Here is a 19,299-nt window from a genome sequence, read left to right as displayed (position 1 = left end):
AGGCAGAAAGAGCACTCTGAGAATATAGCAGGAGTCTTTTGAAATCTTAAAGCCTGCCCCCTACGGCACACCTCCTCCAACAAGACCACACCTCCTAATGCTTCCCAAACATCTCCTCCTATTGGGGATCAATAATTCAAACATATGAACCTCTGGGGCCATTCTCACTCACACAACGTCACGAAGGTCCTTTAACTTCTGCCTTTCCTGTTTGTTCCGCTGTGATCTTCAGTGGTCCTTATTTGAGCTAACACTTCAAGCTCTACAATGCATGAGTGTGGAGAGAGTGGACATCTTTGTCTTGTTTCTCATGGTCTTCCCCTTACCTGCTTAGCATATTCACTGTTGTTGTACTTGTGTTGGGCAGTAATGTTGGTGAGACATTATGGTGTAGCTTCTGACATTACTAGAAGACACGTCTCACAGAAAACTTCTGGAACCTTGTACTTTTACAGTGTTTCCCTCCTCTCTTCCACAATGATCCCTGAGCCTTAGATGTGTGAGTGTTTTGTAGATGTATCCATTGGGACTGGGCTCCATAACTCTGCATTTTGATTGGTTGTGGTTTTCTGTAATGGTCTTAACCTGTTTCGAGAAGAAGATTCCTTGATATTGGGTGAGAACTATACTTATCTGTGGGTATAAGGACACACGTTTAAAATGTAGTTTATTACACTGGTTTAGTGAAGCAGTGGTTATAGGCTCTCCTCTAAAATCATGACTTCCTGAGCCCTGGGTAGGTAGCTAGGTTTTCAGTACCAAACTTACTGATCAGGTTTTATTCCCAGTAGAGAGCTGTTGGTTGCCACCAAGGTAATTCTGCTACTTCTACACCCTTAGGGTTCTAGTGCCATTCTGGTCATTGTTGTAGTTCATAGGTGTGTGAGCTGGTAGGACTAGTCATTGCTCCCCTCCTATCAGCCATTTTCTAATGCATTTCCTTGGTTCTGTCAACTGTCGGTATGCTTTACTAATGGACTTGGTTCTATTCACCAGTCTGCCTATTACTTTGCCAATACCACATTTTCTTAACTATTAAAGCTTCCTAGCAATTCTTAAAGTTAGGTGATGTCAGAATTTCAGTTCTTCTTCAGTATCATATTGTCTAATTTTGATTCTTCTGTCTTCCCATGTGTACAATAGAATGTATTTGCTGATATCCTATAATTAAATTTATGGGATTATATCTATGATTGTGTTGAATATATAAATCAAGTTGGAAAGTATTTTCATCTTAATAATGATTTACTATCCATAAACACAAGTAATTTTCCTTTTGCTTAGGTCAGCTAATAATAATAATAAGCTGAGATCTGTGTTATATAAAGTGAAATGATTATTTCACTTTATATAACACAGATCTCAGCTTATAACTGTAGTCCTTTCCTACTTGATAAAGGATTTCTTTTATTCAGGCAGGTCTATTTGTAAAAATTTCCTTAGTTGTTTGCCTTTATTTTTACTTCATGCTTGAAGGGTGGCTTTACCAAGTTCAGATTTCTGGACTTTAAACACTTCACTACAACATTCTTTTCTTGATCTCATGATTTCCGGCAGGAAACCTAATGTGACTCTTATCCTTTAAACCCAAATATAAAATGTTCTCTCTTTGCCACTCCCCTACAGTTTTTTAAAAACCTGTCTAAAGATCTTTGATTTTGTACATGATTAAGGGTACTTGTTGACTTGGGATATTTATACAGCTTCGTGTTGTCTGAATTTCTGTATTTGAGAACCAGTGTCTGTCATTAATTTTGGATAATTTCCATTCACTGTAACTTCAAATTCTTCTGGGGCTGGTGACATAGCTCAGCAGGTAAAAGCACTCACTGCTCAAGCCTGACACCCTGTGTTATGTCCCTGGAACCCATGGAGAAGGGTAACTCCTGAAAGCTGTTCTCTGATTTCCACATGTATGCCATGGCATGAATATGCCTAGACACACACACACACACACACACACACACACACACACACACACGAACACACATATATACACATACCAGCTACTACTACTAATTATTATCTGTTTATTAATAAATTAAATAATTTTTTTTTCTGTTCCCTGTCTCTCACTAATTATATTGATATGCTCACTAGGCATAGATTATACCTTCCTTTTGCCCCACAAATTGAAGGTTTTCGATTTCATTTTTTAAATGCTTTTTTGGGGAAGGGGAGCTACTGTTTAAATGTACCAAGATCATTCTCTTCTGCATAGTCTTGCCTACTGATGAGCTTATTCCCCTTTTTAATGTATTATGTTTTATTTGTTTGTGTCTCTCTATGGCTATGTGCACATGTGCAAGCATGTATGCACATGTGCGCATGTGTGCAGATCAGGGGACAACCTGTAGGAGTTGATTATCTCTTTCTGCCATGTGGGTCTTGGAAATCAAACTCTAGTCTTTAGACTTAGCTTTGAGCACCTACACCTGCTGGGCCATCTGACTGTCCAAGATTACCTTTTCATTCCTTCTTTGAGTTTTCCATGTTTCTGGGTAAATGAACCTTTTGCTCTTCCATTAGAGCTTCTAATACATTACTTGTAGTTATTTGTTCACTGTCCAGTGGTTCCAAAGCGTGTTGCCTCTAAGTCTAAGAGTGTTTGTGTTGATTCTTCAAGCTGTGTCTGTCTTGTTCTTTGGCTTCTGTAATTTTGTTGAAAGCAGAAATGATAGAATGAAAAATACAATTCTATATTTATGCTTTTGGTGTGGATGTGTATGTGCATTTAGCTGGAGCTGACCTCTTTTAAAAACAATTTACTAAAACTGTATTTGCCAGAGAATTCAGTTTTCTCTGGTTTCTATGTTATCTACCTCCAAATTTTCCTATTATCTTGGGATTCCACTAAACGTTTCTTTTTTCTTTCTTCTTTTTTTTATTAAGAAATTTTCTATTCATTTTACATATCAACCACAGATCCCCCTGGCCTCCCTCCTCCTGCCTCCCAGCCTTCCCCCCCACAAACCACCCCCCCATTCTCACCTCCTCCAAGGCAAGGTCTCCCATGGGGAGTCAGCAGAACCTGGTACATTCAGTTGAGGCAGGTCCAAGCCCCTCCTCCCTGCACCAGACTGCACAAAGTGTCTCACCATAGGCACTAGGCTCCAAAAAGCCAGCCCATGCACTAGGGACAGGTCCTGATCGCACTGCCTGGGGGCTCCCTAAACAGTTCTAGCTAAACAACTGTCTCGCTTATCCAGAGGGCCTAGTCCAGTACCATGAGGTCTCCTCAGCTATTGGTCCACAGTTCATGCATTTCCACTAATTTGGCTAGTTGTCTCTGTACTTTTTCCAATCATGGTCTTGATGGGAGAGCAAGGAAAGAGATACCATGATAAATGGTATCATGGGAATAGGGAGAAACAGAGTGCTAGGGGAGTTCTCAGGAATCCACAAGGATGACCCCACCATAGACTACTGGCAGTGGTTGAGAGGGTGCCTGAACACCAGTGGTCAGATGGGTGAATATACCCTAAGTGTCATCATAGAGCCCTCATCCAGTGGCTGATGGAAGCAGATGCAGAACTCCATGGCCGGATGCCAGACTGAGCTCCAGGAGTCCAATTAATGAGAGAGAGGAGGGATTCTGTGAGCAAGGGACATCGAGACCTTGATGGGAGAAAGTAAATGTTTCTAGCCTCCGTCTCCCAGCTCCCTCGACTCTAACCGAGTCTTCCTGTGCTGGAGTCCTGATGGAAGTGTCGGGTGCAGATATTTTCATTCTGTACCCCACTTGGGTGTCACTTACTCTTTCCTAACTGGCAGAATCAACAGTACATTTGTCGTGGCCACACCGAAAAAGAAGTGTGGCCACATATTGGGCTGGAGCAGAGGATAACACATTGGGAATTAGAAGGACTGAATTTGTCGTATTTTTCTTGTAATAATGAATTCATGACGTTCTGATAAGGACAGAAAACTGAAATCAATTTTTTACTATCCAATCATCAGAAATCTCAGGTACTTTGAAAATAAGATTTAATTAATTCAAGGCAACTACATTTAATATTTGATTAATTATTAAGGTATAAGATACTACAATATTTTAATCAGTTTTGAGTAGTAAGATTACCTGTAATAAATGAAGAATATAAATTTATAACCTATGAATTTTCACTTTAGAATCATAGAAATCATTATAGAAAATAATGTTACTAAGAGTATTTAACCCAAAAATTAAGTATGATTGTATTAGACTCAGTGACTACAATAAATTAAAATTTATAGTTCAATAAATTAGAAGCTGGTCTTACTAATTACATATGTAATTAGTACAGTAGGTAATTAGAGTTTGATATCAGCACCAATTGTGAACTGTGGAATAATTCATCAGTCTTGTAAGAACGTTGAATGTCTAAGTCAGCTTACTTCTTTGAAGGGGAAATGAATGGAAAAAAGCCAATATAGACTAAAGAGACAAGATATGGAAATAACGTGGCTTGGCTCCAGTGGACGTGGCTGAGAGCTCTGCTGAGCTTAGTGCTGTGTAGTCTCTGCACCTCATTGCGTCAGTTCTTTTCAGTCATCCATTATGGCAGGGCTATTATTCTCAATGAAAGTCCTGTGTGTGGTGCCTGACACATGGCATTCTCAATACTTATATTGCAATATAAGTTACTGAGAATAATGATGCAATATTAGTGAAAGGAATTATTCATGCTAGGACAGAGTTTAAAGGAATTTGGATGGCATTTCTTTTCTTAACCTTGTCACTAAATCTTGTGAACATTGAAGTGTTTTAAAGTTCAGAATTTTCATGTAGATAAAAATAGACCAATGATATTATATAAGGAAATGCATGATTTTCTTTAATGAAGATTATGAGAAGAAAGTGTTAATTGAACATTTCATAGGTGAAAGGTAAATGATTGCTATTGCATAATCTTATCTCATATTCAGTATAATATTCACTCTTGCAAAGTGTAATGAAATACTTTTCATCCCCCATAAAATGCACAATTAAAAGCAGGCAGGACATATTAGATAAGATTGGAATGAGAAATTGGCAAAAAATAATAATTAAGACTTTTAAAGTGTTTAGCCATCTGTTGTAAAGTCAGGAGAATGGTTGTAAATTTCACAATTATAGAACCTGAAATCCTCAGGAAATATTCCATACAAGTATATGCACTTATTTTTCTTTAGACATAGCTAGTTAATATATCAAAAGATGAAATTAAACAAATGATGAAATATTTATGAAGCTATTATCCTTACATTTTTATCTCACTCTCTGGTTCCGTTGAAATGAAAGTATCCCTTATGGCAGAAAATCTGGCCTGATAATATTGCCTATGTGTACAAGTGGCTTCTTTCTTCTCAGTGTTTTAGCATAACAGCAGCTTATTAAGGCATATAGGATTCTTCCTCAAGGGTCCTTGTCTTTCTGCAGATCCCCAAGCTTCTCCTGTTACAGACTGGTTTGGTCCTTAGTTATTTGTCTTCACTTTTTACTCATTCTTCCATAACTCTCATGCTACTGAGCTCCTTGTATCTGTAGTCTCAGGCCATTATCATTCCTTTTAGTCAACATTAGCAGTTATCTATCAATTCTAAGATATCAGATTGCCTTTATCTTTTTCTTTCCAATTTGATGTCTTTAGAAATGTCCTTGAGTGTGCTTGTTACACCCTCATTCCATGACAAGCCCTTTGTGCTGGGCACACTCCTGAGGATGAAGGAAGGAGTTTTGCAGCAGAAGGCTTGCCATTGAGGAGCATCTATTCTTGATGGTGAGATGCATGCAGGAGAAACCTGACAGGCTGATTGAAGGCTGAGTTAGTTGCATATGAACTACCCTCCTTACTGAGATAGTCCTTCATATTCCCAAGTTACTAGCATTTTTGGATGAAAGCAACAGTCTAAACCACTTGAAAACCTAGCTAAGAAAAGACACAAGATGCTTGCATTTTTCAATATAACATTTATGTCACTTTATTCCTAATATTTTGGTTTTATTGTGTATATGTTATAGTTTCTCACATACTAATAGTAGTCATGGAGAATTTTTTGGAAAGCTGAAGCTGTGTCTATATAGTTACTTAAGAAAAGTACAGATCCACACTGCCCAGCAAATTTTTAATGGTCACAGAAAATTTCTGCATGTATTATCGCCCAATTCAGTAGCTAAAAGCTAAGTGCAGACACTTAGCACTTGACACTGGAAATGGAACTAGCATTATGTGGAACTGAATTTTTTTCTACTTTAAGGTAATTTAAATAGCGACTTGTGGCTAGTGACTGTCCTTTAATACAGCACAAGAACTGGCCAAGGCAAGCAGAGCTGTGGCATGGCTGTCACTTCAAACACTCGGAGTCACTAAGCATCACAGTAAACTTTGTCCGCTTTGATGGACACTTTCTTATTAGGTCACCCATAAATAATCTCTGAACAGACTTCTTCAGGACTCTCTAATATTTAAAGAGCAAAAAGTAAATAAAAAGTAGTTCGGCTCAAATGGGAGTCTAGTCATTTTATTGAATCTTCCTTGTGTTCAGATACTCACATGATGTTATGAATCCATTGTATTCAAGTGTTATTAGATGTATGTGGGGACTGTTCTGAGTCCTACTGGGTTTCTTGCATAACAATGCTGTCTAAATAGTGACAAGGAGACCCAAAGCCCCAGGCTTACCTCTTCACACCTTAAGTAGACAAAAGCAAATATTACTTTTCTTAGTGTTTCTGGAAAATTCCCAGCATACTTGAACATCTTGGCTCATGTGCAACCTAGAATCAGTCACTTTTATGATAGAATTGATTGCATCAGGAGTAGAGGGAGGCATTCATTCCAGATGTCTGGGTAGAGTTTGCATACTTCTTGAATATAACCTTCACTGAGTGAAAGGCTGGCCAGCATTCTTCCTTCTAATGAGTAGTTATGAGCCTGGTAACTCCACACTGGGCTTTTCCTCAGTGGGTTTCTTCATTCTTCAAATACAGAAGCCCTAGGTATTAAGACTTACAGAAGCACTCTGTGCTGCTTCCTCCATCCCCGCGCCCAGCACCGCTGTTGCAGCCTTGCAGTTCAGCACCCCGGGTTTCACTTGCCCCCCCCCCCCGATATTCCCAAACACATACTATCCCTCCTAAAATATTCCTTCTCCAGTGGCCAGATTTTGTTTTATTATTGTGCTCTCAACAATGGAGCTACCATTATTTTTATGTGATCCAGCTGTGTTATTCCAAAAAACATTTTTCCATAACCAACTAATGCATGACATAAATATGCACAACTCTCTAATTGGTGCAAAACATAGAATTTATTTACTTTTTAAATGTTAAGAATATAACTGAGTCATATTAAGTTTTTCATTTCGCCATTGTATATGGCTTGTGAAACAAATACTATATTCTCCTGTGAAAGGCTCTGTGACTTTCATGGTGTAAACTGTGGTTAGGTAATAAAGAACAAGTAGCCTGTCCAGTGGAACATCAAGCACAGTGATTATGATGGTGTTTTTACCTTCAAGAACTGTGTTTCTCCACAGTATGAAATAGCAAGAAAGTGAAAGCTTGTTTTAATGTGCTATTCAGTCACATAAAAAAATCAAGTTTAAGGAAGATAATATAATAGGTTAATGGACAGATACATGTATGTGATAGGAGGAGACAACACTTTTCTCTTTGTACGAAACAGTACACCTGCCTACATAGCCTGATGACCCCATACAATAACCCACACAGGTATCTCATTGTTCTTGCTAGCTTATAGTCACAGGGACAGTGCAGGGATGTAGTGTTCCATTTCAGTCTTGTCTTTATTTACTAGAGCAGTAGATGCAATGTGGCCCTGAAGACAGCAAGTGTCACTTTGAATCCCAGCTTCTCATTCTTTGGGACTTTAAAAAAAATATCCGCTACTTAGTATCACTGGGAAGGGGAGGTTTGCTACAATTAAAGTGCCACATTGTGTCCATTCTCACACAAGCAGAAAGCCAAAGCCATTTAACTTGTACCATTTACAAACTAAATTCAGTGCAATCACACATAATGTTCAAAATATTTTAAAATAGCATGAGAGATTGACCTAATCATTGAAAAGCCAATGAAACAGATACTTTCTATGCAAAGGACATCATTTAAAAGTGCTATGTTCTTTCTACATCTAAATATTTAACTTTTTTCAAATGAACTATTCTAAAAATAAAACATTTTTACTTAAAGCTAGATTATCCAATTTGTTTGCCATACATGAATATACAAACTAATTTGTTGATCTGTGACATAATATGAAGCACTACAGAAATAAAATAGTGCCAAAATATGTTTGAATTTTCTATCTACAAAAAGGCTATTTCAAAATCTGTTAGACTTCTTCAGGGGAATTGATAGACTTGTGAATGTATAAATAGTAAACATATTTTATGTGTTTCAAGATTCCATGGAGAAGTTTCCTAAAATGTATTGTGATTCATCTACAACATAGCCTTAAAAATATGAAGAGTAATTATCCAGCTTTTACTGAAGTTTTTAAACTTCAGTAAACATAAATATTATGTTTTCATTAAAGTTACCTATACATGCATGGAAAATGACTTCTCCTAGGATTTATTGCTAGAATAATATTCACTTTCTTGAAGAAATGGTATACCTACTTATTACAATACACACATTGAGCCGGGCGGTGGTGGCGCACGCCTTTAATCCCAGCACTTGGGAGGCAGAGCCAGGCGGATCTCTGTGAGTTCGAGGCCAGCCTGGGCTACCAAGTGAGCTCCAGGAAAGGCGCAAAGCTACGCAGAGAAACCCTGTCTCGAAAAACCAAAAAAAAAAAAAATACACACATTGATTTTATAAACTGCCTAGAAGATTATGAGGAGAGAAAGAGATAGAGATAAGGGATGGTACATGCAACTAGGCCAACTATCAGGGATCCAAATTAGGAAAGAAGATATCTATCTATCTATCTGTCTATCTATCTATCTATCTATCTATCTATCTATCTATCTATCTATCTATCATCTATCTAATTATCTATCTATTTTTCTCAGAATTTAAAAGACAAAGTCCAGGAAGTTTGTATACACAGTGAGCTTATGAGTTTGCAAATTTCCCATGTTATAGGTTGAGACTTTATCCTGGTTCAATCTTATTTTAGAAATTATACTGGAGTGCATAGTCCAAGGTATTGTATATGTTTTACATATAGTCAGAGAGGAAATGGAGGTGAGAATGAATAGCGCTTAGAAGTTGTCTTAGTGTTTCCTACTGCTCTGAGGAGACACCATGACCATGGCAACTCCTATAAAGGAAACCTTTAATTGTGGTGGCTAGCTTACAGTTCAGAAGTTCAGTCCACCATGGCAGGGAGCATGGCAGCATGCATGCAGATGTGGTGCTGAGGCTGAGAGTCCTACACCTTGACTCAGAGGCAACAGGAAGTCAACTGACCTTGTCACACTGAGTGAAGCTTGAGAGAAAGACCTCAAAGCCCCCACAGTGACACACTTCCAACAGAAGATGTGGCCCAAATTAAAGGTGTGCCTCCAGCCTCAAGGTCTGGCTGGATTAAAGGCATGCGTCATCCAGCCTTCTCCAACAAGACCACACTTCCTAATAGTGCCACTCTTTATGAGCTTCTGGGGGCCAAATGCATTCAAACTGCCACAGAATCTCAGGGGCTATCCATCTTCCTAGTGACCATGAGTTGGTTTCTCCTTCCTCACATAATGGAGATTGCCAGAGACTGAAAGTACCATTTGATCTGTCCTTGTTTTGTTTCTCTTCCTAGAGTTTTATTACTGATTGATCTTCTAATTCAAGCAGTTGGCCTATTCAGTTATTTTATGAATAAGAGAGGAGACCATGGAAAGGAAAGCAAACTTTTCATTCAGCACATGGGCACCACCAGAAGCTGTGGCTATGTTGAGAACATAGAAAAGAGATAGTCTTTAGCTCCCAGTTGCTCAGATTCTGATTCCAAGAGACTCTACTTATCCATTCCCCTAATCACTATGAGCATCTTCACAGCCATCTGGTTGGCATACTTCTTTAGTAAAACTTCCCAACACTCTCCTAAAGGCTGTAAGTTTGTCTTCTTGCTTTTGGTATCAAACCTGGAGGTTGTTGTACCCTTGCCGGCATGAGTGCATTCAGAATAATGTTTATTCAGCATTATTCCAAGTCCCTTTGCTAGTTGATGATGTTATCAAATTTATATCCAGCTCGGTATTCTAAAAGGACTCCCAACACTTCCAGCATCTCCAAATCATTATGTTTTGGTTTGTGTGTTTGTTTGATTGTATGTTTCCAGCATTCTCAGGTTTCTTTTAGTTTGTCTCTTAGGCTCTGACTTCATTGACCATCTCTGTCTGTCTTACAGGCTCTTCTTCCTCCTGCTATTTCTGTTTTCACTAATGCATCTCACAGCGGAAACCTGGGAAGCACGGGGTGCCTACAGTTCAGCCCTGTTTTCTGACAGTTCTTTAATTTTTCTGATAGTCTTTATTTCGTAATGTATGCAATGTGTTTTGATCATATCCACCCCATGTTCCTCCTGCAACTCCTCCTGACCCCCAACATATCCCCTCCTAACTACACGTCATTTTTCACTCCTTAAACCAACCAAATTCAGTTAGTGCTCCCATGCTCATGAGTATAGGACCATCTACTAGAGTGTGGACAACTAACCAGAAACCACATGGGAAACAACAACAGCAACAAAAGCTGAATAACTCTCTCTCCTCTTCACATTAACTGCCAGTTTCTCTGTGCTTGTGTGGGGCCTCATGTGCCCCTCCCTCATCCATGCTGGAACGTTGATTGGCTTTACCTTGTGCAGATCTTAAGCAGGTAACCACACTGCTGTGGGCTCAGAAGGTTCCATGAGATATTGATTGACAGCAGTAGGTCCCAATCTCTGGCTCTTACAAGCCCTGTGGTGTTCAAGGAGCCTTCTTTACCAACTGCTTCTAGTTCGGTTCTCTTCCTTCCAATTTCTGTCTCTGATGGTGATTAGCCTAGCCTTTACACCTAAAAATGAAGACAGATCAAAATGGCCTCAATTTCTTTCCTTTGAAGTCATAATCTGAAATCTCTATCCACAACTTTAGATACCACTGACTTTTTTTTTCCTGTGTTGTAGTTGAACTCAGAGTCTCATGCTTGTTAATCAGTATTCGTCACTAAGCTATTGTGACATTTTTAAAATCTTACACCTGTTGTAGACCTGGGTTGGTCCTTCTGAGATGTTCTGCAAACATGTGGTCTTAACAGTTTTGAAGCAGACTGTCCCATCTTGGCCCCCACGCTTCATCCTCTTGGTTTTATTCTTTTACTGCTCCTCATTAAACCATACAAGCTTGATCATTGGCCTTGCCTTGGTTCCATCTCCTCCCTCTCCTTGTCCAGGTTCGTAGATTTTCTGTCACCTGATTTTTTTTTTCCTTTTAGAACTGACCACCTTTCTCGGTCTTCATTTTTCCTTCCATAATCACAGGATGAATTTGCACAGAACAAATGCTCAATAAACATTTGTAGGTACATCATTCTTCTTCTTGTCTGATATCTACTACTCATGAAGAAATGGTAAACCTAATTAAAGCCAACAAAATGAAGTCTCGATGACAGTGACATTCTCTTTTTTCTACCCCTCAGAAAAGCGCAGTATTTACACCACCTGAAAGGGAAGAACTGTTAGAAAAACAGCCTTGCTCTTTGAGCCCCTGCAGTACATAAACTCAGCAAAAATCTGTTCAAACCACATCTCTAATTAAAAGTTTTAGCTGCCAAATAACATGTTCCAGTTAAAGCCATGTTAGTATTATGGGGTGCTTGGCGGGTGATGGCGCAGGCTTCCACTTCACTGCAGTTTCCCATGGGAAACTCCCGGGAAGAAGCGTGACGCCTCCCTGTTGGCTTTCGCTTTCGAAAGGGAAACTGTGCTAAGATTCTGAATGATTCTCTTCCTAAGCAAAGGAGATATCAGTTCAGTGGTTTTCCTCAGTGTCTTATTGAGTTATGTGGGGCATGATTATGCCTATTAAATTGATTTACCAGATGGAAGGTTGTATTTTATATTTAGCTGATTAAATTGTAAGAGACTGGAATTATGTCACATACCATAAAGATCTTATATAAGAACAAAAACAATTTTAATTAACTATATTTTAAGACTAATTAGAAATTTAAGCTGATTCTCTCTCCTTTTTTATTTACATTGAACCAGAAAGGGAAATTGTTTTTAAAAGTAGGCATCACTATAGAGTATGTGGCTTGTGTATTTATTGGTTTATTTTTAAGTAAAAAAGTAGGATAGTAAGAGAAATGTTAATGACACACCCAATGCTTAGCAAACAGATAACAATTTACTTAAAATTACTACTTATCATTTTATAATATTTAACTTAATATAATAATTTAATGTTGCAGATGGAATATCTAAAAGGAAAACACAAAAATATTCCTACTCAAGTTTTGGAAGTTGTTTGCTTTTCATGCTTAATTAGTTATTTAAAAAGTATTATTAGTATTTTAAAGTTAAAATAAGTTATTCCTAATTTATACTCTATAGAACTCCCACAGAATGATCAAAAAGAAAAAATACACTTTTTTTTCCTTTTTGTATTATTTTGTGGATAAGCAAACATACTAATAAACCATTTTCTCTTTGTAGAAAGTCAAATACTTTAAAATGATAAGTAGTAATTTTAAGTAAATTGTTATCTTTCTGCTAAGCATTGGGTATGTCATTAATAATTCTCTTACGATCCTACTTTTACTTAAAAATAAGACAATAAATACACAGCACAGTAAAACCAGACCCACTGAGAGCCAGTATTCTCCAGTCGCCAGACTTCTAAAGCAGTGCCTGACTTGGAATGCTGGACTTAGCATGACTGGCTGCTAGTGGGTTTCATACCACGGTGACTGTAAACTTAAATGGTAAGAGAACACATTATTATCTAACAGTTCTAGATGTCAGAACGAGTGTCCCAGGGCTGGCATCATGTCAACAGGATGTGTCCCTGTGTGGAGTCTCCAGCCCACATGTTTTACCTCATTTTCCAGCTTCTGAATAGTTTCTGCCTATAGTTTCTGATGTAGACTCCGCCCTCAAAGACAACAGCGACTAGTCTTACTTTTTCTCAAGCCATGTCATCTGACACGCACTGGTTCTCTATAAGTTGTGGAGAAAAACTGTGTGACAACTGCAGGTCCACTTTAAGCCAAGAGAGTCTCCTAGCAAACTTAAATTCACCTTTACCTTTAATTTACCCTTTACTATGTAATATAGCATTCAGGCAGCTATCTACACCCTGGGTTTCCTCAGATTCATCCATCTGCCTCCATACTAATATGTAGACTATCTTCCTTATTGTTATTCTTTAAATAACACAGTATAACAAATATCCTCACACCATTTACATCTTGTAGGTCCTTATGAGTAATTTAAGTTGTAGGCAAATACATGATCATCTACCTGTGTCAGATTTTTAAATAAAAAGCTGAGTAAATGGGAGTGTGTTAAAGAATATATTCAGGACAGCTAATATGTTACATAAACACAATCACATGCATAATTTGATTCTCATTTTCATAATTTTTTTACATACAAACACAAAAGAAATATGTTATCAGAGTATGTTAATTGGTCCATTTTTAAACATTCAAAATACATATGATTTGCATAATCAGAAGACTGCAATAAATATTATAAAATGAACACTTCAGAAGACTCATCATAAATTGTTAGTAAGGTTTATCAACAGATTTTGAAAAGGAATAATTCTCTGTTAAAAAGCAGACATTGTTAGTATATTTGCAATAAGAGAACAGAAAGACATGTACTACAGAATTTCTCAAAGAGGAATTGTATAGGAAATGCCACTCACATATTACCATAAACATGGCTAGTTATTAGAAGTAAGACTTCCCCCAAATGATTTTAAAGAAATTTACATATGAATTTCATATTTTAAATGGTTAGAATTAGAAATAATATCATTAAAGATTCATATTATCCAAACCAAGAGAGTTACAAGTGAAATGCTCTTCCTGCATAATACTGAATACCACTTTCAAAGATTCATATTGCTTGCCTAATTATGGGCTACTTTTTTAATTTTTCAAGACAGAGTTTCTCTGTGTAGCCCTGGCTCTCCTGGAACTTACTCTGTAGACCAAACTGGCCTTGAACTCACAGAGATCCACCTGCCTCTGCCTCTGGAGTGTTGAGATTAAAGGCCTCCTGAGTGTTGGGATTAAAGGTGTGCACCACAACCACCCGGTGGAACTTTTAACTACAGTAACTTGCACCATTTTTTTTTTCAGTCAGGGTCTTTCTCTGTAGCATTAGGCTTTTCTTAAGCTCTTTGTCCTCCTTCCTGTGTCTCCAAAGCACTGGGATTACATGAGTTTGCCCCCATGCCTGCTGATCTAATAATGTCTTTTGATTAACTGGGTTAGAGAGGACTCTAGGCCTCTCCAGTGTCTTTCATAGCAGTGGTCTATATTGATGAGACATGTAGGACCTGAGCATACGTGAGAAGAATGACTTGGCAGGAACTACCCCAGGACACATAGTCTCCACACAGGACACAGAGTGCGCGCATGACAGAGTATTCACTGTCAAGTGACAGAGGGCTAGAAACACGAGTGACTAAGGCAGCCTACAGGTAGGGAATGCCAAGAACAATCCAGAAAGGGGAGAGGTGATGCTCCTAAGCTGACAGGTACCCAGGGTATCAGCAAGAAGGCATCATACCACAGGAAGGATCTGAAGTTGGTACAATCACCTGTGATCAGAAAGCTCAACATTCATGGCACAGACTAATTATCATAAGAAATATTTGGTAATCTAGTACTTAATCTTGGCTAATAATCACCCTAATGAATATTTTGAAGGAAACTTTATTTAAGATATTCACGTAAGTGATATTTTTAACTCAATGGCCCCTTTTTTCTTGTGATCATTCCTAATGAAGATATTCTGCATTCTATGAAGTGTGTGTGTGTGTGATATTTAATATTTATGTCAAGATTATTAATGTCAAGAACATTCATAGCCTAAGATTAAACATGATGTGAGGACTGGGGAGATGGCTCACCAGATAAGAATGCAGTCTGCTCTTACAGAAAACTTAGTCCCAGCATCCACATGGTGGTTCACAATCATCTGGAACTCTGGTTCTCAGGGTCTCAGTTCCTTCTTCTGACCTCTATAGGCCAGTCGTTCAAGGTAGTGCCCAGATAAGTATGCAGGCAAAACACCTATACATACAAAATAAAATAATATTTTAATCCCTTAAAAGTCAACTACAATAAAATGCACATAGTAGGTAATAATTCTCAGTGGATAGTTACATATTTCAGAAAGAAATAATAAGTAGGATTTATACTTTGCAAAAAAGGCAAAGAAAATATGTGGTCAGTTAATAATAAAAGTATTTTAAATAATAATGAAAGTCCAGAAATGGATTATTGTTTTTACTGTTTTTATTTAACTTTTTTATTTACTTTACATCCTGACTGCATTTTAAAAGATAGTGTTGCATTAAGCTCAGGAGTCTACCAGTTGTAGGCATGCATCTCTCTTCTTATATTTTTGTTTTACTGGTTGTGCTTTATTTCAGTATAATTTCATTACTCTTACATAGGCCACACGAGACATTCAGAGAGAACCACTTCTCATTCTTTTGCCCAGATGTGTGATGAACAATATTGTTACTTCTCTTTCATAGATGGTTAAAATAATTTGCTGAGATTAATCTACTCTCCCATGATTAGAATTAGCACATGAAAGAGTTAGCATTGGAGTTTGTTTCTGGTCTGTTTGTGTCAGAGTCCTGCACATGCCCCCAGAAGATTTCCTGGGGGTTTGTATGCATATGTACTCTTGCAAATCATGATTTTCCCTGGGTCATCCTTAACTATCCTGTCACACATGCCAGTTTCCTAGTGTTGCCAAGCCTGAGCCTGGTAGCTGTGCCTGGGATTTCTGACTTGTAAACCTATGCTTCTAGGACTGAACTTTATTGCTAATTTTTTCATTTTTATTTTTATACACAACCTCCCTAGGTATATTCTGCACCATTGAGTTGAGTAGGAGAATAAAGATTTAAAATGCCTTTCATTCATGAACATTATTCAGATGTGTGTGCTGACTCTTGTTCTTTTCACTTTGAAATGACATTTTTAAAAAAGGCCCCAGGGCCCATTCTGCTAATGTTCTTTTATTTCCAGCCCCAGGACCTTGCACATCATTTTTGATGCAAGGTTTTTGTCTTAGCAAGCAGACACATTCAAATGGTCCATACACTAAAAATTAGGTCATCTGTTTTTTTCATTGAGATATAGAGGATACATGTGGAGTAAAGATGAGAAGGTGATTAGTGCAACTAGCCAGGAAGCACATTCATATAGAAGTAGATATTCTGCAAAATTAGTCATCTCCTCTGACCTCTTAGGATTAGCATGTGAATAACATGGCAATCTTCAGCCCCTAGGGAGTACAGAGCATTGAAAGTGAAAGTAACTCTAGGGAAAGTAGCAGCTGGTCGTTAATCCCCTTGTCTAGGTGTTTGTATCAGTTTTGAACAGTGTGTAGAGTTCTGCAAAGACTTGCCTGAGAGCTTCCTGACATTATATTCTCTTGCTCACCACTGAGATACTCTCTCTGGTGACTTAAAATTACTGAGATCCAGACAGAAGCCTTTGCTAGGACCATTGAATAGACCTTTCCTCCTGAAGATTGTATTACAGATTTTTTTAAAAAGTAAGTTTATGTTACAGTTTGTAGTGTATTCATAATTTCTAGTTTTTGGAAAGTCAGGTATTTTCTAGATTTACAAAGATTAAAAATATATACATAGGGTATCAAATTCCTTTTGAAATATGATGATATTATATCTCCTCCAACCAAAAGAAATTGGCTAGGTTTGCTTTCCTTATAAATATCAGTGGCATTTGCATAATTATTACTGTATGAAACCTGAAGTATCTGACCTAGTAGAATAGACAGTGGAATCCTTGTTACCAGGAGTTCTGGAGGACAATGGATACAAAGTCACAGCATTGTAGGAGGGTTATCTGTTGGTGTTCTGCTACAAAAAGAGTGATTATAATTAATAGCATTATATTGTATAATTCAAAATAGCTGGCAGAGAAGATTTTTGAATGTTCTCATCCCAAAGAAACCATGTGCTTGAGATGAGGGATAACTGAATCTTTCTGAATTGATCAATATGTAACATGAAGGTTCAAAATCATCATATCCTACCCAGTAAATACACATAGTTATAACCTGTCAGTAAAAAACTTAGATAGAAATATTGGTAGCATTAAAACATTTAATAAACAATTTCCGAGGATAAATTAATTTTCAAGGCTCCTCAACTTTGATTGCCTTTCCTTTCTTGACCAACTTTTCCACATCCTCTTTGGTCATCTCCCACAGTCCTTATCATCTGCTTCACTCATCCCATAGTGGTACAATTACTGACAGCTACCACTTACTCTTTACCCCTCTTGGGTCTTACACTACTGACCGTTGAGCCTAGATGGTTCCTTGTCATTAAGGGAACCCCATGAATTGTGAGATGACTGGAAGTACTCATGACTCCTGCATGCTAATGATGGTATCATCTTCTCATACTGATGACCAATGATGTCTCAAATATTGCCACATGTCTTTGGGGACATACCTTCTCTGGTTTAGAACCAATGTCTTATAGGAGACAATATTACATTCAATTCTCTATAAACTGAAACTGATAAAGGAGTCTATTAATCAGAGTTAAGTCACCGATGCCAAAGAAGGGATGGATGAATGAGAAAAGGGAGAAAGGGCTTATGGACCATATTATCATTAGCATTATTGCTGATTGGCCATGCTGTTTGTAGGGGAAAGATCAGGGTTAAAGCGTTGCAGATACACCCAGAAAATGGTGACATCAAGAAGCCATTCACAGGGCTGAAGGAGAAGGAACAATTGATCCTTTAGTTCTAAAGTCATGGATCAGTGACAGTCAGAGAGGAAGGGAAGGCAGGATGTACAAAGCTGAGACCACCAATAAGCACCCTCTGTCTCCCTCCACTGCCTCATGAAGTAACAAGCTGGTACCTTTGTTCCCTCTTGACAGCCAGTGTTTAATCCATTATGTTTCACCAAAAGTTGTGAGTAGATCTCAGCCTGAAAAGAAGAAATCTGTTTTTCTCTGAGTAGGTGATAGACAAAACAGAAAAGTTGTCCAAAGAGTAAATATTGGGGACTCAAAGTCCTTTTATATGATGTCAATATTTTCAAGCACAATATAAATTACACAACAAAAAAAGAAAAGAGTTTGCTTATTTTTATATCTGAAAAATGCAGTAGTTCTCAGTTTAAGCAGTTTAGGCTGCAGGGAAGGGAACAAGAAAACAAAGAAGTATAGACACTTCATGCCTGGCAGTGGTGGGGGCGCGCTGTGCTCTGAGCTCTACTGCTACTATTCTTTCAAAGGAAAGATGTCCATCTATCAGAAGCTTCAGGAACACTGTGTCCAGTGTGGGCAATCACTGGCACCGAGTATCTAGCATGTTTAGGATAGGGCAGGGTGCCTGGGCACAGGCCTGGCTTCATCCCATTGCCTCTGTAACATTGGACAAGTTACTTACCCTCTGTAGTTTAACTTCCACATCAATACTATAACATTATAGATAGCATAAATACCATATGCATGTTTTATGTGTAAGCAAGTTAGTATTGATAAAACACTTAGGATAGTATTGCAACATAGAAACTAACGTATAATGTCAGTTGTCATCAGAAACAGCCTTGTGATCACACCACCACCACCATCATTATCATAGATAATGGACTTCGACTATACCAAGTTGAGACCCATTGCTTGCATTTTTCTAACATAATTATTTAAAAATACAATAAATGATAACCATATGGATTTGCTACTTGGAATAATGTAGGCAAAGAAATAGTAATATACATATGGGTGATGTGAGTTTGTGTTTTCAAACATATACACTAACTTCAAACGTCAATTCTACCTTGGTCAACTTCTTTGCTCCGGACTGGCTGCTGAGGACATGGAAAGGGTTACTCACAGTGGCACCAGTTCATGTTGTGTTACTGTGTTGAGCATGTTTTCCCAGAGTTTTAGGTTAGAAACTACTGACAGAGAAATATTTCAGGAGTCAGAATTAGACGTAAATTATGTTCTGCGGAGGTGTCTTCCTATTACCAGGGTCAGGTCAGAGTCTCCAACCTCACATTAAATTACTGTTTTAGTGGTTATTGAATTTCAGTCTTGAGAGAATTAAGAGGCCAGGCAGTGAAGTATAATAAATCT

At 37.9% G+C, this 19,299-nt stretch overlaps 1 protein-coding gene across 23 annotated transcripts in view; it reads left to right on the top strand.

Annotated features, from left to right (window-relative positions):
* Hdac9 (histone deacetylase 9) overlaps nt 1–19,299 on the top strand; it is an 848,903-nt gene that overhangs the window by 478,811 nt on the left and 350,793 nt on the right. The gene's annotated exons all lie outside the window — the stretch shown is intronic.

The sequence above is a fragment of the Peromyscus leucopus genome, chromosome 14, assembly GCF_004664715.2.
Source record: "Peromyscus leucopus breed LL Stock chromosome 14, UCI_PerLeu_2.1, whole genome shotgun sequence".
Classification (NCBI taxonomy): domain Eukaryota; kingdom Metazoa; phylum Chordata; class Mammalia; order Rodentia; family Cricetidae; genus Peromyscus; species Peromyscus leucopus.
Note: the sequence above shows the minus strand (reverse complement) of the source record. Positions and strands in the feature narration are given on the sequence as shown.